The sequence below is a fragment of the Poecilia reticulata genome, unplaced genomic scaffold (assembly GCF_904066995.2).
Source record: "Poecilia reticulata unplaced genomic scaffold, P_reticulata-male-v2 Scaffold_42, whole genome shotgun sequence".
In the NCBI taxonomy this organism is placed as follows: domain Eukaryota; kingdom Metazoa; phylum Chordata; class Actinopteri; order Cyprinodontiformes; family Poeciliidae; genus Poecilia; species Poecilia reticulata.
In genome coordinates, this window is record NW_027675140.1 from 1 (window position 1) to 18,994 (window position 18,994).

Here is an 18,994-nt window from a genome sequence, read left to right on the forward strand (position 1 = left end):
TTAAATACATTTGCAATAGCTCATACAGTTCCCCCTCCTGGTTGAGATCAAATGTCCCGTTTACCATATCACCAAGACCTACTTTCCAATGTCTTCCAAAAATAGCCTGATTTTGAACCAGCTTGCACAACTCTGGTTTTGACCTGTGCTTGGTCTTTCTCGCGCAATATATCCTGCCAACTTCTGACCCTCTACTCGGACTTCATCTACATTCGCAGTCTTCCAGGTACAAATGGGAGAAATGTGGTGTTTTATGGCTGCTGTAACACTACATGACATCAAGGTATCAGGACTAGTCTGATTAGTACCAAGATATGTCCCTGGAACAAGAGACGGTGGAAACCCTCTGAACACCTGCAACAACGGGGTTAGCAGCCTGACCTTTGGGTGATGTCTGTGTGCACTTGAAATCACCCATCTCAGGCATCTAGAGTGAAAATGTGAAAAACATGACATCTCTACATCCTCATTCATGCAATCTGCTTCTCTGCCAAATATAATGTATATTACAAATCTATGAAGAGATTTTTTTTATAATACTGAAACTTATTTAGCATGCTACCCCACCAATTTCCTTTGTTTACTTGCAGGATGCTAAATTCAAAAAACTTTTCCTCTAGATATTCATGCTAGCAGAAAAGGTAACCACATTATTTTGCTCTGAATTGTATTACACTAAAATGTAAGAATTAAGTAAATTAATTTTAAACTAGTTCTTTTGCACACTTATGGATTTCCATGAGATTACATAACCTGCTATATTTTTCTGTGAACCATCAGAGGGTGCTGTAGAGAAATGTAATTATTTTTACTGCTGTCTGCATTTATTTGATACTTTTATTCTTTTTATAAAAAACTAGAAAACAATCAAATTGAAGTAGAATCTATTTAAATTCCTCCTAAAGAATTAATGTTAAAACTACAATGATGTTACTAAGAGTATTGTCAAAAAACCTAAGAAAGATTAGGAAATTGTACACAGTAGATGTAGCTCTTGGATGCGATATCCATGCTAGCAGAGGAGCTAACAACATTGTTTGTGCTCTGAACCACTCATTTACAGAAAAATACCACCTCCTCTGATAAATTAACTCAGTATTTACAACAGGAAAGATACCAAATTGTTACTGCAAAAGAATAAACTTCCAACAACATTTGAAATGTCAAAAATTAGAAAATTGTAATTACGTTATGAAAATTGTAGACTGAAAAGAACAACACTCACACAACATTTTTTATTTATTAATACACACTGCAGAGCACAATATACAAACCCCCTGGCCAGCAGGAACCTCCAAAGGACAGACGCACCCCACACCAGGACGGTCAGACGCCTCCCAAGGACAAGCAGGTTGCAGCGTAAACTTGACCTACAAATAAATGACACAAAAAACATATCAAGCTGATTTGACACAAAATCAACAAAGATGCAATGTCAAATGTTTTCAATAAAACACTTAGTAATTCATTACAAATTACACATTTACCCTTAATGTGAAAAACACTTACAGTGTTTTCAGACGGCACACATTCAACACTTCTGACAGGAGACACACGTGATGCAACTGAAACCTAAAAGAAAAATAAAGAAACAAACACTTAAATAAAGTAATCTGTACCAGAAATATTAAATTAGCTTATGCTTGTACAAACCTCCCGTGTCACACGCCTTCTCTTTGGGACAGCTGGTTTCTTTTTATGTTCCACAGGCTTTGACTACAACACCGCAAAGAATATTGAGAGTTTGTGTTATTTATAAAATAAAACACTAAGAATGTTAGCAGTTGGAGTATTCTGAAAATTACCTCGGTGCCTGTGTGAACATCTGGAAGAGCCGATGGAGAGACTGTTTCCATGGCAACCAAGATATCGGGTGAGAAACGGACAGGATTTAATTGGATGAAACATTCCTTCAAAACCACAGGAGTCCCATCGCTCTATAAAAGCAAAAATTGAATTATTAAGATACCAGTGACATTGACAATTACATTTCATGAATAGCTACAAGCTTCACAACTTGGTAATGAACCACTCTTTCTTGGGTGAATCAGAGAAAGAGTCCAATTCCCCGAGTGGTTCCTCTGTAAAGGTAGAGCACATATTAGACTTTTAGGATGACTATCAATAGTTAAAGGAACACCTTTCATTGCAAGCCAATAAAAGATCAATACCTTCCTGCCGGATCTCACGAGTGTCCACTCAGAAGGGTGTGGAGAAGGAGGAGAACGACGAGGACTCTCCACTCCCTTCACTACCACACGGGGCACAAACCTCGGTTTATACGGCGAGTTGCCTGACTCTGCACCAGTGGCTTTGGTGCTGACAACTCCAGGAACTGATAGCCAGCATTCCAAATCAGATTCCTGAGGATGTGCATCCCGTGGTCGTCGCTAAGGTGGATCTGCACATTTAAACAGTAATCAGAGATCAAATTAACACTTCATATTAATGCAAATTTGTTGCTTACTGTGTTTAAAATGAAAATGTACTTACACCATCACGGCACCACAGAGTGAGACGGTCCAGAGGAAAGTGGTCAGCAGTGGAAAAATAGGGAATCCCTGAAAACATAATGAAAAAATAAAATTACATTTTGCAAACACCAATAACATGAAAATAGCTGCAATACATGTCCCAGACACACCAATAACATGAAAATAGCTGCAATACATGTACCAGACAAAAACATGATTAGAAATATTTTAATACCTACCTAGCTTTGCTGACCTGCGGTGGAATTCTTGCTGGAACAAGTTCTGCTTCTCTCTGGACTCAGTCAAACGAGGGACAAAGCCGGTACAAAACACCTAGAATAAATAACCGATTTAAAATTTATATTCAAAAAACCTAGGAAAATAATAACCCATTAAAAACTTGATGTTTATATCACTGTTTCTACATTCCAGTCCTCAAAGACTATTGCTCTGCATGCTTTATATGTGTAGCAGAAGGGAAATTTCTAAAACATGCAGAGCAGTGGTATCTGTGAACTGGGATTGAGAAACACTGGTTTTTAATCAACAACAGTGCCCACCTTAGGCCAACGACTACAGACGGTCAACAGGTACCGCTCAAATTCCTGTCCGGCTTCTTCTGGATGGCGACTGGCCGTAAGGTTGTTTGACGGAGCCATGATGCAGACAGCGTCAGGCTCCCGAGGTACATTGGCTTTCATTACCTCAAGACGCAAGTCAGCTGCACAGGCTCCAGGGGTAGACATGAAGCCAAACTGTAAGCAGCCACTTGGCATCTTAACAATGCCGTCCGCAAAGGACCGCAAATGGGACGCTCCGATGAGAAGGACAAACTAAAATAGTACAAAACACAGAAACATAAAAACTATGCCTACATATTCTATTTGAAATCATTGCAGATTGTACTTACTTTCTTATCAGGGCAACCCTCAGGAATGACCAGCTTGTGACAGTGGTTGGTCACTTCACTAGCTGGCCATTTATTCACAGAATGGCGCCAGCCGGTGCCACGCCCTATTAAAAAACATAAATGAAAGAATATATAAAAATTGATATAAAATATGTACTCTGGATACTTCAAGTGACATAGAAATAAGGCATTCAATTTAAAATAATATAATTAAACACTCACGTGAAACAAAATCACTAGAGGCATTGGTTATCCCTACACGCCCAATTCGAACTGCTTCTACCCTTCTTCTTGCAGCTTCGGATCGGCGATGGGACTTTCCTCGAGGCATCTACATTTCAACATGAAAGAATTCAGTGGAAAGAATTCATATTTATTGATAATTATAGCAATATACATTTTATAATGCATCATAAAAGTGAGTACACCTTTCACATTTCTGCAGATATGAAAGTACATCTTTGAGTGCAAGTGTATAACTGTGTTTATTCCTTTCATCATTAACATCAAATCATGCAAGTTTGAAAACATTTGCTCTTTATTTGACAAAGTTATGAGGGTGAACCAAGTATTTTAGCCACCTGAAATAGCCTAATTTTTTTTAGGTAGAACATATTTCAGGCAACTAAAATATATGGTTCCCTCCTCATAACTGGTAAATAAAGAGCAAATGTTACTAAATTGTCTGGACTTATTGATGAGAGGAATAAACAAAGTTAAAGACTTGCTGTAAAATTAATTTGTTCCTATGAAATAGGGGGTAACAGATTATTTCAGTCAGCTAAAATATATGGTTTCCCGTAATAATTCTGGAAAAAAATGCGGCGGAAAACTGATTGCTTGTTGACCGATCTAGCTTCTGTATTTGTTCATCAGGGAGTAAGCGAGCGGAGGAAAAAAATATCTCATCATAGGACCAAGTAACAGCAGAATATTGAGAAGAATTCATCGCAAATTAAAAATAATAATAAAAATATTAACAATGAATTAAAAAGAGCGCTCTTTACAAAATACAGTAAAACAGTTTAGTGAGAGCCAGCTGGACCCGATCAACGGCTGACTGCAAAACAACCTACGACTGGCTGTAAACCAATTAGCTGCTGATTCTAAGCAGCCCCGCTTGTTCTGTCCGATTGGAACCTCAGCTCTTGTGGTTCCAAGGAGTTCGGTGGAACCGATCGGAAGTTCTAATGCAAACACGGTCGGTCCTACTTTCAACCCGTTCCGTGATGTGCGAAAACGGCTTTAGAAGACCTCCACACAAGACCTCATTTAGTTATTTTACAAATCTGTTATTGCTTCTTTTTTAAATAGCAGCTGCCCATTAAACTAAATGTTACAACTTTGACATGATAATATGAGTTGTTTTACAGAAAAATCGATCAGCACCATGAAAATTAACGATCTGCCCTTCTGGCTGCAAAGCGCGCTCCCGACACAGGTGAAACATATTTTCACGCGGGAAGCTTACCATCAGTCCATATCGTAACGTAACGTTTAGGAACTATTCCAGGCTTATAATTATTCACGTTAGCAGCAGAAATGACAATAGCTACACTAAGGCTACATAATTGTGCAGTACCTCATATTTTGACCATAATAAAAAGCTGTATTTTAACAAACTCAACATCATAACGTTTTTATAAAACATATTTTAAAAAACTTACCTCGACGGAAATAGCTTCCTGCAATCAGTGAATCAGCGGAATATGGTTGATAGCTGTTCCAATACACGTCTCCTGGCGTTTGGAAGGTTGGTTGAAACTCTGAGTACGGCAAGTGTGCTCAAAGTGGGTCTGTGAAAGACTGATTCAATTCACTGTCCGCAGAACGTTAGAGAAGCCAATCAACCAATGGGTTTAAAAGATACAAAGATGAATGTAATTCAACCAATGACCGCTTTGGAACCAACCTCACTGCGTTTGACGTCGTGGGACGTTTACGTCTTACGCAGTGGCTCGGCGCCATCTCTGAAGATAAAAGCATAAACATCGATACGGCAGGCCGTTTTAATCTAAATTCTGTTTTGTCCAACTATAACTAATTATATTCCAGATATCTAAAAGTGCACTTTGACTATACAAAACTACATTTTTATTTAAAATAACTCGAAATACTTATGATTATTCACAATTACATTTTAATATCTAAATTAAGAGTTGCATTTAAGCTTTTATGTGCTGCCAGTAAGCTGTCCAAACAGTTGCCTGCAGAATATTAAGCTTTATGGCAAGCCAATTTAACATAAATTCGGTTTAGTCTAAGTATCAATAATTACAAATACATTTTGACTTGAAAAAATAATACATTTTTCTTTAAAACATGTGAAAATGCATATGAGTAGTTGTAATTACATTTTTAATATCTAAATTAAAAATGACCTGTAAATCCCTCTGTGCTGCCATTAAGCTATCCAAACACTTGCCTGCAGAATGTTGTTTTATGGCAAACCACTTTAACATATATGGGATTTTCTGTAAGTATCTGGAATTATTGATTTCTACAAATTTATATTCTAGAAAAGAGTAATTTTTACTATTCAAAAAGGTTAAGATATTTGAATTTACATTACAACTAGTAAAAACAATAATTAAAGATTTCTTACATTTCATTTTTAAGTTACTATTCATTTCAAGATATCTCAAATAATACCACCTCTTCTGTCATGTTACAAGAGAAATGTAGATTATTATAACTTAAACCATCTTAAACATAATTATGAATACTCAATAATATATTTCTACATATCTGAATTAAGAATTAGATTTAATCAAAACCTCCTGATAGCTGCTACATTGACCTGCCCTTGATAAAACCCAGTGGACCAACACCAGCAGCTGACATGGCTCCCCAGACCATCACTGACTGTGGGTACTTGACACTGGACTTCTGGCATTTCCTTCTCCCCAGTCTTCCTCCAGATTGTAGCACCTTGATTTCCGAATGATATGCAAAATTTGCTTTCATCCTAAAAAAGTACTTTGTACCACTGAGCAACAGTCCAGTGCTGCTTCTCTGTAGCAAAGGTCAGGCGCTTCTGCCTGTTTCTGGTTCAAAAGTGGCTTGACCTTTGACCTGGGGAATGCAGCACCTGTAGCCCATTTCCTGCAAACGCCTGTGCTCGGTGGCTCTGAATGTTTCTACTCCAGACTCGGTCCACTGCTTCCCCCAAAGTCTGGAATCGGACCTTCTCCACCATCTTCCTCAGGGTCCAGTCACCTCTTCTCATTGTGCAGCATCTCCTGCCACACTTTTTCCTTCCCACTGAGGTGTCTTGATACAGCACTCTGAGAACAGCCTATTCATTCAGAAAGTTATTTCTGTGTCTTACCCTCTTGCTTGTTATGTGTGTATTGGATGTAACTTTCCAGATGTTCCTACACCATAATCCTCAACCCTCTCTCTCCTCAAAATCCTTGCTATAATAAATTCTGATGTTGGTTCTTGGGATTGACACAATTAGCCATCATCCATGTTGTTCAACAGTAAAAATAGATAACAAGAATACAACTAAAATCTTCCCTTACAACTCAGCTCTGTTGTAAGAGAACAGAGAGTTGAATCAAAATTTTGTCTGCTAAAATTCTACTTAGTCCTTCCATTAAATTTTAACTCAACTTCACAGAAGAGTACCTTTACCACAAGAAGTGTCTTCTTGTTTTATCATGTAAGAAAAATGTAAAATTAATCCATTAACAAAGTAAAAACTCTTCTTTAATAAAAATATTTTGAAAAAACTGAACAAACTAAAATCTTTATAAATGTAAAAATATTTTTACAAAAGACATGAACTTAAAAAAAAAAAAAGAAATCAATTGTCGTCCGCCCAGCTCATATTTTCCTCCTCTTCCCCAGCTGGCTCCTCCTCTGTCTGAGTGACAGCATCTTCTTTTTCTGAAAGATTTTAACATGAAAAAAATATCAAAACACATTTAGCATTTCAAACTGAATATAGTAAAATAATTAAATTCTTAGGACAATCCACACCATGAGCAATAAAATGACTAGAAAATACTGATATGCCCTAGAAAAGTCTGTCACAGTGCATCACAGACAGGAAGCACAATCATAAACACACCAAAGGAGAATTTTAGAAAACAAAGTTAAACTGACAGCAAGAAAAACCTGGAGCACCTGGAGGACTTCATATATTTCATCTCAAAACTTGTAGTGTTTGGACTCAAACCTTGCTCCTCAACCTCCTACTCATACTTACTTACAAAATATTTTCTGCTTGCTTTTGAAACAAAAAAAACACAATAACCTGACAACCGTTCAGTGAATCAAAAACAGTGTACTGGATGCATGTTTCCTTTTAGCACCAGTTAAGCTGTGAATGGGTGAATGTGGCAACCTGCACCACTCAATAGATGTAGGAAGAAACAATAGCTTCTGCTTTCTGCTCCATGATAAACTAAATACCCAACATCAATTGCTACTGATTGATAACAGAAATCTAATAAACTCTGTTACAACAAAGTGATGATATAATATCAAGCCAACCTGAAACTGTATACTCTTCATTTATGGCAATCAACACACAGGTACACACGTTAGAAGGAAACAAAGACACCCAATACACAACATTTACACCTTTGTTCAAAAAGAAAGCAGAGGATATTTTTATGATGAGCACAAAGTTCTGCAAAACGACACAAAGAAAGTTTGGAATACAAGCATTATATATATATATATATATATATATAATTAAAAAAAATACAATCTTGCTTTCAAATTGAAAGTATTGGTTCTCAAATTATGGCACAAATATCTTACAAAATAACAACTTAGCAGGAAGAATGTGCAGAAAACTAGAATGCTCTGATAAGAAGCCTCACAAAATGTACATGCAAACTATCTGCTAAAATGAACAAAGCTGAAGTTGGTTTCCATTTTTAGCTTCCAAAAGCTCCACTTAATTTTTCACTAGAGTCCGCATCTTTAATTGACTCTAGTTTAAAAACTACTACACCTAAAGACTTGAAACTTGGACACGTTTATTCTAAGCTTCAATCAAAATGATTTGTGAAAGAGGTTTCACAAATCACAAGCATGGCTTTATTCATTCCGGTTGAAGCAGAGAATAATCCTATCAAAGTTTCAAGTCTTTAGGTGTAGTAGTTTTTAAAATAGAGTGGATTAAAGATACAGACTGTAGTGAAAAATTAAGTGGAATTGCCCTTTTAAATGATATATTATAAATATACCTACCTTCAGTGTAAAAAGTGGAACAACCTTCCAAAATGTCTATTTTCAAATTTGCAGCCATCAACTTTTTAGACACATCTTCAAATTGTGTCTGCAGAAAATTGGCCCTTTTCTCTGTGGCTCTGAGCTGCCTCGCCTTTTTCTCCAGAGTTTCCAGACTGAGCTGGAAAGCCTCATGAATGCTTCTTTTTACAGTCTCCCGAGAAGCTGTCGGGTCACTACAATGATACTGTAAGAGAAAAAAAATCACTCTTAAACATATTTTACAATTAACACTAATACTTAATTGAACAGCACCATAAATAAATCTTATTGAACTGATATGGAAATATTCCATCATTCTAAATGCTTCATATCAAGCATTCTTAGTTTCTAAACAAGTTTAAAGCAAAGAAAACATCAAAAGAAAACTTAAAAATTGAAACAAAAAAATTACAAATATTTGAAGAAGACAGTCACATATTAAATACATGACAACTAATTCTGCAGTTGTAATGTGTATAAAAAAGGAAATAATTTTACTTAAAGCTGCTACAATGTCCCTTTGTTGATGTGGAAATTATCATTCCATCATGCATGTGACCAAAACAAAACACATGATTGTAAATTTCAAAACAGTCATAATTGAAAAGTACAAGTGATTGTGAAATACTTTCATTGATCAAATATCATCTACAATAACTTTCTAACAATTGGTAAACTGCATTTAATAAACTATTGAAAAATAGTTTATTTTTCTTCCTCAAATAAAAAATCTCAATTAACATAATTTGGACTAATGAAAAGCAATTTAAAATTCAAAACAATTCCTCTTTGCTAATGCAGACTAATATTATAATACAGTGCAATCAAATCTATAAAATTTGGACAAGCTTAAATTCTATAACAGAAATCAAAAACAAGGGGAAAATGTAAGACTGTGCTATGAAGAAACATTGTAATCCATTTAAACTAATCAGGAATACAAAAACAAAAATACCATAATGTGGTAAACAGTATAAGTATATATGCCATGAATCACACCAGCAAAGTTACAAGTAACATGAACATGAACACCTGCCCTCAATAAAATACAAAATAATATTGAATAATAAAAAAGGGTACTATTTTCAATTTCCATCACTAAAACAATTACAATAATAGGAAAACTTCACCAAAACAACCTGTATAACTTCAAGAATATGAACCAAACATTAATTACATAAAATTACATGACATTAAAATAAAATAAACTATTTAAAAATATCACTAATTTATTAATTTATCTACGTTGATCATACAGAACAACATCAGTAGCCTACATGCTAGTTGTTAAGCTTAAGGTGCTGCATTAATATTAGCTGAACTTAATTAAGCTAACATTACCTGCATCCACCATTACTTAAGTTAGTCGGTTAGTTTCGGAGGAAACTGCATAGTTCTTGGCATTATGCTGGTTTGTTTACATAATTCTAGCAGCTCCTGCATAACTACATTGCAGCAGAAAATCTCTATAGCAACACCGGTATACACACAACACGAAGGCTCGTGTTGCATTTAAAAGCGGCTAGGAAAAACAATTTACGACGCATTAACGGATTAAACAGCTGTAACTACTGAAAACATCAATAGAGGACACAAATATGAAAAGTACAAAAGCCTTTACTGTATCAAATTGATATAAGAATAACATAAAGTCGGGCATACTAAGATAAAAAAGAGCTTCCAATCCAAGGGAAAAAACGATGACTCTATGAGCCAGCAATGCACAGTCATGCACACGAACTGTTTTCTGTTTTGATACGTATTATTTTTTGCTTCACTTTTTCTTATCACAATTACATAAAAACGAAAATAGTATATTACATATCAATTTTTACATTACATTTACTGTCGTGGTGATATTTAGGAAGGTTAGAGCAAAGCAGTGCATTGTGCTCTCATAAATGCCTTGAACAAAATATAGTAATAGTATATTTATGCAATATCAATAAAAAATTTTAAGACTTAATTTCAAATGAAGTAAGTGTTACATAAAAGAAATGTAAGCCTACGTTAATACTAAACGCACATGATGCTTGAAATTCGAAACATTCTGCATTTATTTCATCAGAAAATCTACCCTGATAAGGGCACTCCCTCCCCCTTCATTTAACGTTCGTAGTACACATATGACCAAATTTACGGCAGTCTCTAACTTAAAATGCATGTTTTATATCCAATAACAATACCTATCAATCGAACTACACACCCTTCAAAACCCGATACTTTTTTAACATTTATTAACAACTACTATACTTACACAAGCTAGCTGTGCAGCGTTCTGCACGGCCTTCAAATCCGGGTCCGTCAACTGAGGCAATTTCAAAGGACTTTCCATTTTCTAAGAATAAGAACATATATAAATTACAAATATAATGACGAAACACAATAAAAAATTTAGCTTGTTGTACAAATAATATCATAAAACACCTACTTCTTTTGCTCTTGAAGAAAAAGAAAATGTCCGTCGAGACTCTGAGAATATATAGATCAAAAACTCAAATGGGCGGTACTAAGAGAAATACGCGGGCCCTTTCCCTAATTTAACTGGATAAATTTTATGTCTGTCCTGTCTTAATAACGCCCACTTTAGCTTTAACCCTTACGACATGAACCTCATATTATTGATCCAACTACAACCAGTGAAATAGTGAGGTGCATATCAGATGAGAAACTGACTAAATAATACACAGAATATACTCCATGCATGTTATTGTTTTACATAAGTTAATTTTGAGCATTTGGAAAAAGTTGGAAATGTAAAAACTATTATTTTTGTGCTATGCTCCACTGGAAAAAACTGTTGTAACTCATACACAAAAACTCAGAGACGCCAAACTTTCAGTGATTGATCATCATCCGGTCACCTAGAATAATCAATGGTGAAATGATGACATCACTTAGACCACGCACCCTGACAACAGGAAGTGTAATGTTTTACACTGAACGATCCCTATCTGACCACTTTGACCTAAAAAAGATGAAACTATGTCCACAGACAGAAAACATGTTGGTGTGTTACGGATTCCAACCCCGTTTGTTTTCCATTTAGAAGGCGGACGTGGCGGCGTGGAAAAGTGACCTGTAACCAGTGGCGGAACTAGACTTTTAAAGTTGGAGGGGTCAAAAAGGGGGGCCAGTTTAGTTATTTAAAAAAATAACCAAACTGAATATTTGGTTAGTTTTTAAGTCCCTCTGTCATTTCACATGTTATAATTAACACCTTTGACTGACGCACATGGAGACATGATAGACTTACACAAAGAGTTCATCGCAGAGGAAACTAAAATCAATCAAATAAAAGATCCTTTCTGAATATCATCTCATGGACACTGAACTAAATGCATCTTTCTGACCTGGAGCTGACAGCATGTTGAAGAGTTATGGACACCTTGGTTAGGAAGCTCTGCTTTGACAGGTAATTTGAAAACTACAAATAGTTCGGGTCGGACCAGAATTATTTGCCTGATGGTGCTCAGGCTTCTAATGAGTTTACATATAATGAGTTTGGAGCACACAGAGAAAACCTAAAGAGAATGTGATCTACTTATTGTAGTTTAAGTAGAGGAATAACAGCTGACTGTTGAGAGAGGAAAGAAATTAAAGTGCAGATCCGTTAAGCAGAAACAAGCGCAGAGCACTGGACAATAAATGCTCCAATTAATCACACATGAGATGACAAAATGCAAAATATACAATATATAGTTACACTGATTACGTTAATGGTGTTTTAAAAACAAAACCAGTAAAAACTTAACCTAGTTAATATGTCAGATTCCCTCCTCACCTCGTCTTGATAAGAACAGAGAGCAGTCCGTTGGTTTCTGTCCAGACTGTGATCAGCTGACCTCTTGGTGCTCAAAGAATTTCAACTTTACACACAGAGGACATCGTGGAGCTCATTATTAATCAGACTAAGAACAATATCAGTCAGAGGATCATCTCTGATCTGGACGCTTTAACAGACCAGAGACTTTGGAGCTCCTAGCTCAGCTGATCTGCTTCTGCTAATTTTCTCCCGTTGAGGGAAGTGATGCGGGATCAGTTCTGCCATCTTCTAATCACGTCATTTCGTCAAATGTTACCTGATTTCAAAAACGTTCTACCAGAGAAATAATCAATGTTTCATTGGATGACTGCAAATTGGAAATAAAATGATTTTTTTCATTGACGGACAACAAAAAAACTCCAACCCAACCTCTGCTCCAAACTAGAACATTGTCGGCCCCTCTTCAGTTTTTTCTCTTTTTTGCGGAGGATCAATAAATTACTTATTGGTGTTTTACCATCACCACCAGGTATGAAGTACTTTAGCATTTGAGTTGCACCACAGCACAGCAAAACTGAAACACCCAGGAGAAGCATATCAGCTTGTTTTTATGAGAAAGAAGGCTGGTATCGTGCCTGATCTAAATCTATTTATTTATGTCATCACATGGACTTATATAAAGTTTTATACATTTTCTTTTCATATATTTTTATTATTATTGTTTTTCTTCTTTAGATATTAGGTTGACTTAGAATGATTCCAAATAATGTACAGGAATAACCTGGTGCTGTTACATGTAAATCATCAGGTGAGGCAACTGGGGGGGCCAATCAGATGACAGGGGGGGCACTAGCCCCCCTAGCCTCCCCTCTGGCTCCACCACTGCCTGTAACGCCGTCTCCTTACGTTACAGGCACAATTCCACAGTTTAAAGCCCAGCTGCACCAAACTCACTAGGTTTGATCCTTGTGGGCCCCTCGACAGGATGATGAACTGTGATGATGAACTCTGACTCATGGGGGCGTGGAAAACTGGCTGTCCTTCGCCATATTCATGCAATTGTCTCTGAATCACTCACAGATCTTCCGATTGGCACCAGACTGGATACATTTGACCTGTACTCAATGCTAAACAGCCCAAAAGGATTGAATTGTGATCTCACTCTACGGCGCCCCCGAGATTTTTTTAAATGATCAGCCCCAGCCATGCTTTCACCTAGAATTATGAAGCTTGGTACACTGGTGTATCTTGTAAAGATTTACAAAAACTCTTTGGAGCTATGGTACAAACCCAACAGGAAGTCGGCCATTTTGGATCAAAGCCGCCATCTGCTGTTGTTCAGAGATGTCGTGTTTGATCGATCTCCTACAGCGTTTGACTTACAGGCTTCAAACTCAGTGAGCAGAGAGTTCAGATATTAAAGGTCTAAAGTTATCACAGGAATTTTTGTATGTCAAAGCATGTGGGCGTGGCTAAGTGCAAAACTTTGACTATTCGCCATAAAACATCAAAGTGACATAACTTCCACATACAAGGTCACAGCTGCTTCAGACTTCCTATGTCTCACTACTGACCAACCCTCATTAGATCCTCATGGTCAGATGATGACGTAACCTTAGCTCCGCCCACTTTTAACAGGAATTCAGCTGTTTTTTTCTACTGTATGTCTTATTTTTACTGAGTAATACATATGGAATTAATCTGACCTGATGATGAACTGTGAGGATGAACTCTGACTCATGGGGCGTGGCCAACTGTCTGTCCTTCGCCATATGCATAGAACTGTCTCTGAATCACACACGCATCTTCCGATTGGCACAAAACTGGATATGTTTGACCTGTGCTAAATGCTAAAGAGCCCAAAAGGATTGAATTGTGATTTTACTCTACAGCGGCCCTAGACTATCCCATCATCAATATCTCCTCTCTACATCGACCGATCTGCACCAAATTTGTGGTGTGTCCTCAAGGAACCATGCCGAAGTGAACGGTGCGAACTGCCTGGCGGAGGCGCGCCTCAACTGTGCGAAAGGGTACGCGTGGCAGGCGGGCGGCGGTGCTGGGTCCCTGCGGTGGCTATAGGCCGGAGCGGCGCTTGGCTGCTCGGGCCGCTTGAGGCTCCGCGGAGCTTTAATTTTTTTTATTTTTCTTCTGTCAAATGAATTGCCTTTTTGGGGGCTTTAACATATTCAAAAACTCACCAAACTGGCGGGCGCATAGAGCCGTGTGAAATTTACGTATTTTAAGGTCCTCGCAAAATCGCACAAGAAACGGCTCAAGGGCGCCCCCTAGAACTTTCAAAAGACCCTTTTCTATTCACTTACTTTATCTTAGAGACTTGAAATTCGGTACAGTTGTAGAGCTCCCCAAGTCACTCAGAATTTACAATTAATGTCATAGTGCAACTATCCTAGGAAGTCGGCCATTTTGGATTGAAGTTCCGATTTTGAGCCCATTTGGCCGTTTACACACGTCGCATTTGATCGAACTCCTCCTAGGGATTTCGATCATCGGCTTCAAACTCGGTCAGATTGTTCATAAGGCATGGCCGATTCAAAGTTATCAAATTCGTGAGTTTTCGAGCATGTTGAAGGGTCGTTCCAGGGGTCAAAGTTCACCGACTCACCAGAATGTAATAAACTGTTATATCTCTTACAAATAAACTCACAGAGCCACCAAACTTTCTGTGTGTGATCACCTTTGGATGACCTACGACACCCAGTTGTGAAATTTGAGATTACCTAAGCCACGCCCCCTTAGAACAGGAAGTGTCATGTTTTACTGCGAACGTTCACTATCTGACCCCTTTGACCTAATCAACATGAACACTGTAGACAGACAGAAGACATGTTGGTGTGTCAGGGTGTCCAACCCCGTTTGGTTTGGATGCAGCAGGTGGGCGTGGTGGCGTGGCGAAGTGACCTTTAACGCCGTCTCCTTACGTTTGGCCTTGAATTCAACAGTTTAAAGCCCAGCTGGACCAAACTCACTAGGTTTGATCCTTGTGGGCCCCTCGACAGGAATCCAGTGTGATTTTTTGTGGGCGTGGCCTAATGTCTCAACAGTGCCCCCTTGATTATTTTAAATAATCAGCCCCAAGCCATTGTTTAACCTAGAATTATGAAACTTGGTACACTTGTGTATCGTGTCAGGACCTACAAAAAAGCCTCTTGGAGCCATGGTCCAAACCCAACAGAAAGTCGGCCATTTTGGATTAAATTCGCCATTTGCTGTTTTTCACAGACGTCGTATTTGATCGAACTCCTCCTACAGCGTTTGACATACAGACTTCAAACTCAGTGAGCAGAGAGTTCAGACATTAAAGGTCTAAAGTTATCACAGGAATTTTTGTATGTCAAAGCATGTGGGCGTGGCTAAGTGCCAAACTTTGACTATTCGCCATAAAACATCAAAGTGACATAACTTCCACATACAAGGTCACAGCTGCTTTCAGACTTCCTATGTCTCACTACTGACCAACCCTCATGGTGAGATGATGACGTAACCTTAGCTCCGCCCACTTTTAACAGGAATTCAGCTGTTTTTTCTACTGTATGTCTTATTTTTACTGAGTAATACATATGGAATTAATCTTCTACCACCTGACATAATATCACCTGATGATGAACTGTGAGGATGAACTCTGACTCATGGGGGCGTGGCCAACTGTCTGTCCTTCGCCATATGCATACAACTGTCTCTGAATCACACACGCATCTTCCGATTGGCACCAAACTGGATACGTTTGACCTGTGCTAAATGCTAAAGAGCCCAACGGGTTTGAATTGTGATTTTACTCTACAGCGCCCCCTAGATTATCCCATCATCAATATCTCCTCTCTACATCGACCGATCTGCACCAAATTTGTGGTGTGTCCCAGGGAACCATGCCGAAGTAAACGGTCGAACTGCCTGGCGGAGCGCGCATCAACTGTGCAAAGGGTACGCGGTGCAAGGGGCGGCGGTGCTGGGTCCTCCGCGGTGTCTATAGGCCGGAGCGGCGCTTGGCGGCTCGGGCCGCTTGAGGCTCCGCGGGGTTTTGATTAGGCCCGAGCAGCTATGCTCTGCGAAGGCCTATTGTATGTGCTGTAAATTATTAGGCCGAGCAGCTAAGCGCTGCGAGGCCTATTGTAATCGTGCTGTAAATTATTCTATTCTTCCGAAAATAATTGGCTTTTTGGGGGCTTTATCATATTCAAAAACTCACCAAACTTGGCGGCCGCATAGAGCCCGGTGAAAATTTACGTATTTTAAGGTCCTCGCAAAATCGCACAAGAAACGGCTCAAGGGCGCCCCCTAGCAACTTTCAAAAGACCCTTTTCTATTCACTTACTTTATCGTAGAGACTTGAAATTCGGTACAGTTGTAGAGCTCCCAAGACATCTGAATTTACAATTAATGTCATAGTGCAAGTTCCAGGAAGTCGGCCATTTTGGATTGAAGTTCCGATTTGAGCCCATTTTGGCCGTTTACAGACTCGCATTTGATCGAACTCCTCCTAGGGATTTCGATCGATCGGCTTCAAACTCGGTCAGATTGTTCATAAGGCATGGCCGATTCAAAGTTATCAAATTGTGAGTTTTCGAGCATGTTGAAGGGGTCGTTCCAGGGGTCAAAGTTCACGACTCACCAGAATGTAATAAACTGTTATATCTCTTAGCAAATAAACTCACAGAGCCACCAAACTTCTGTGTGTGATCACCTTGGATGACCTACGACACCCAGTTGTGAAATTTTGAGATTACCTAAGCCACGCCCCTTAGAACAGGAAGTGTCATGTTTTACTGCGAACGTTCACTATCTGACCCCTTTCACCTAATCAACATGAAACTGTGTCCACAGACAGAAGACATGTGGTGTGTCAGGGTGTCCAACCCCGTTTGGTTTGGATGCAGCAGGTGGGCGTGGCGGCGTGGCGAAGTGACCTTTAACGCCGTCTCCTTACGTTTGCCTTGAATCCACAGTTTAAAGCCCAGCTGCACCAAACTTACTAGGTTTGATCCTTGTGGGCCCTCGACAGGAATCCGTGTATTTTTTGTGGGCGTGGCCTAATGTCTCAACAGCGCCCCCTTGAAGATTTTAAATAATCAGCCCCAAGCCATTCTTTAACCTAGAATTATGAAACTTGGTACACTTGTGTATCGTGTCAGGACCTACAAAAAAGCTCTTGGAGCCATGGTCCAAACCCAACAGGAAGTCGGCCATTTTGGATAAACCGCCATTTGCTGTTTTTCAGAGACGTCATATTGATCGAACTCCTCCTACAGCGTTTAGATACAGACTTCAAATCAGTCAGCAGAGAGTTCAGATATTAAAGGTCTAAAGTTATCACAGGAATTTTTGTATGTAAAGCATGTGGGCGTGGCTAAGTGCCAAACTTTACTATTCGCCATAAAACATCAAAGTGAATAACTTCCACATACAAGGTCACACTGCTTCAGACTTCCTATGTCTCACTACTGACCAACCTCATTACTCTCATGTCAGATGATGACGTAACCTTAGCTCCGCCCACTTTTAACAGGAATTCACCTGTTTTTTCTACTGTATGTCTTATTTTTACTGAGTAATACATATGGAATTAATCTTCTACCACCTGAATAATATGACCTGATGATGAACTGTGGATGAAATCTGACTCATGGGGCGTGGCCAACTGCTGTCCTTCGCCAATGCATACAATGTCTCTGAATCACACACGCATCTTCCGATTGGCACCAAACTGGATACGTTTGACCTGTGTTCAATGCTAAAGAGCCCAAGGGATTGAATTGTGATTTACTCTACAGCGCCCCTAGGTATCCCATCACCAATATCTCCTCTCTACATCGACCGATCTGCACCAAATTTGTGGTGTGTCGCCAGGGAACCATGCCGAATCAACGGTGCGACTGCCTGGCTGACGCGGCTCAACTGTGCGAAGGGTACGCGGTGGCAGGCGGCGGCGTGCTGGATCCCCCGGTGGCTATAGGCCGGAGCGGCGCTTGGCTGCTCGGGCGCTTGAGGCTCCGCGGAGCTTTAATAGGCCGAGCAGCTAGCGCTCGAGGCCTATGTTTCATGTTTATTAGGCCGAGCAGCTAAGCGCTGCGAAGGCCTTTGTAATCGTGCTGTTTATTATTATTCTTGTGCCAAATGAATTGGCTTTTGGGGCTTTATCATATTCAAAACTCACCAAACTTGGCGGGCGCATAGAGCCCGTTGAAATTTACGTATTTTAAGGTCCTCGCAAAAATCGACAAGAAACGGCTCAAGGGCGCCCCCTAGCAACTTTCAAAAGACCCTTTTCTATTCACTTACTTTATCGTAGAGACTTGAAATTTGGTACAGTTGTAGAGCTCCCCAAGACATCGAATTTACAATTAATGTCATAGTGCAACTATCCTAGGAAGTCGGCCATTTTGGATTGAAGTTCCGATTTTGAGCCCATTTTGGCCTTTACAGACGTCGCATTTGATCGAACTCCTCCTAGGATTTCATCGATCGGCTTCAAACTCGGTCAGATTGTTCATAAGGCATGGCCGATTCAAAGTTATCAAATTCGTGAGTTTTCGAGCATGTTGAAGGGTCGTCCAGGGGTCAAAGTTCACCGACTCACCAGAATGTAATAAACTG

At 39.0% G+C, this 18,994-nt stretch overlaps 1 long non-coding RNA gene and 1 pseudogene across 1 annotated transcript; both read right to left on the reverse strand.

Annotated features, from left to right (window-relative positions):
• Positions 1-1,274: 1,274 nt before the first annotated feature.
• Positions 1,275-3,784, reverse strand: LOC103476393 (uncharacterized; annotated as a pseudogene).
• A 3,288-nt stretch (positions 3,785-7,072) lies between these two features.
• Positions 7,073-12,605, reverse strand: LOC145550415 (uncharacterized). Its single transcript, XR_014086316.1, has 3 exons — positions 10,874-12,605; positions 8,596-8,821; positions 7,073-7,278 (listed from the first exon to the last, which is right to left on the reverse strand). It is a non-coding gene; the product is annotated as an uncharacterized LOC145550415 (long non-coding RNA).
• Between the last annotated feature and the right edge of the window lie 6,389 nt (positions 12,606-18,994).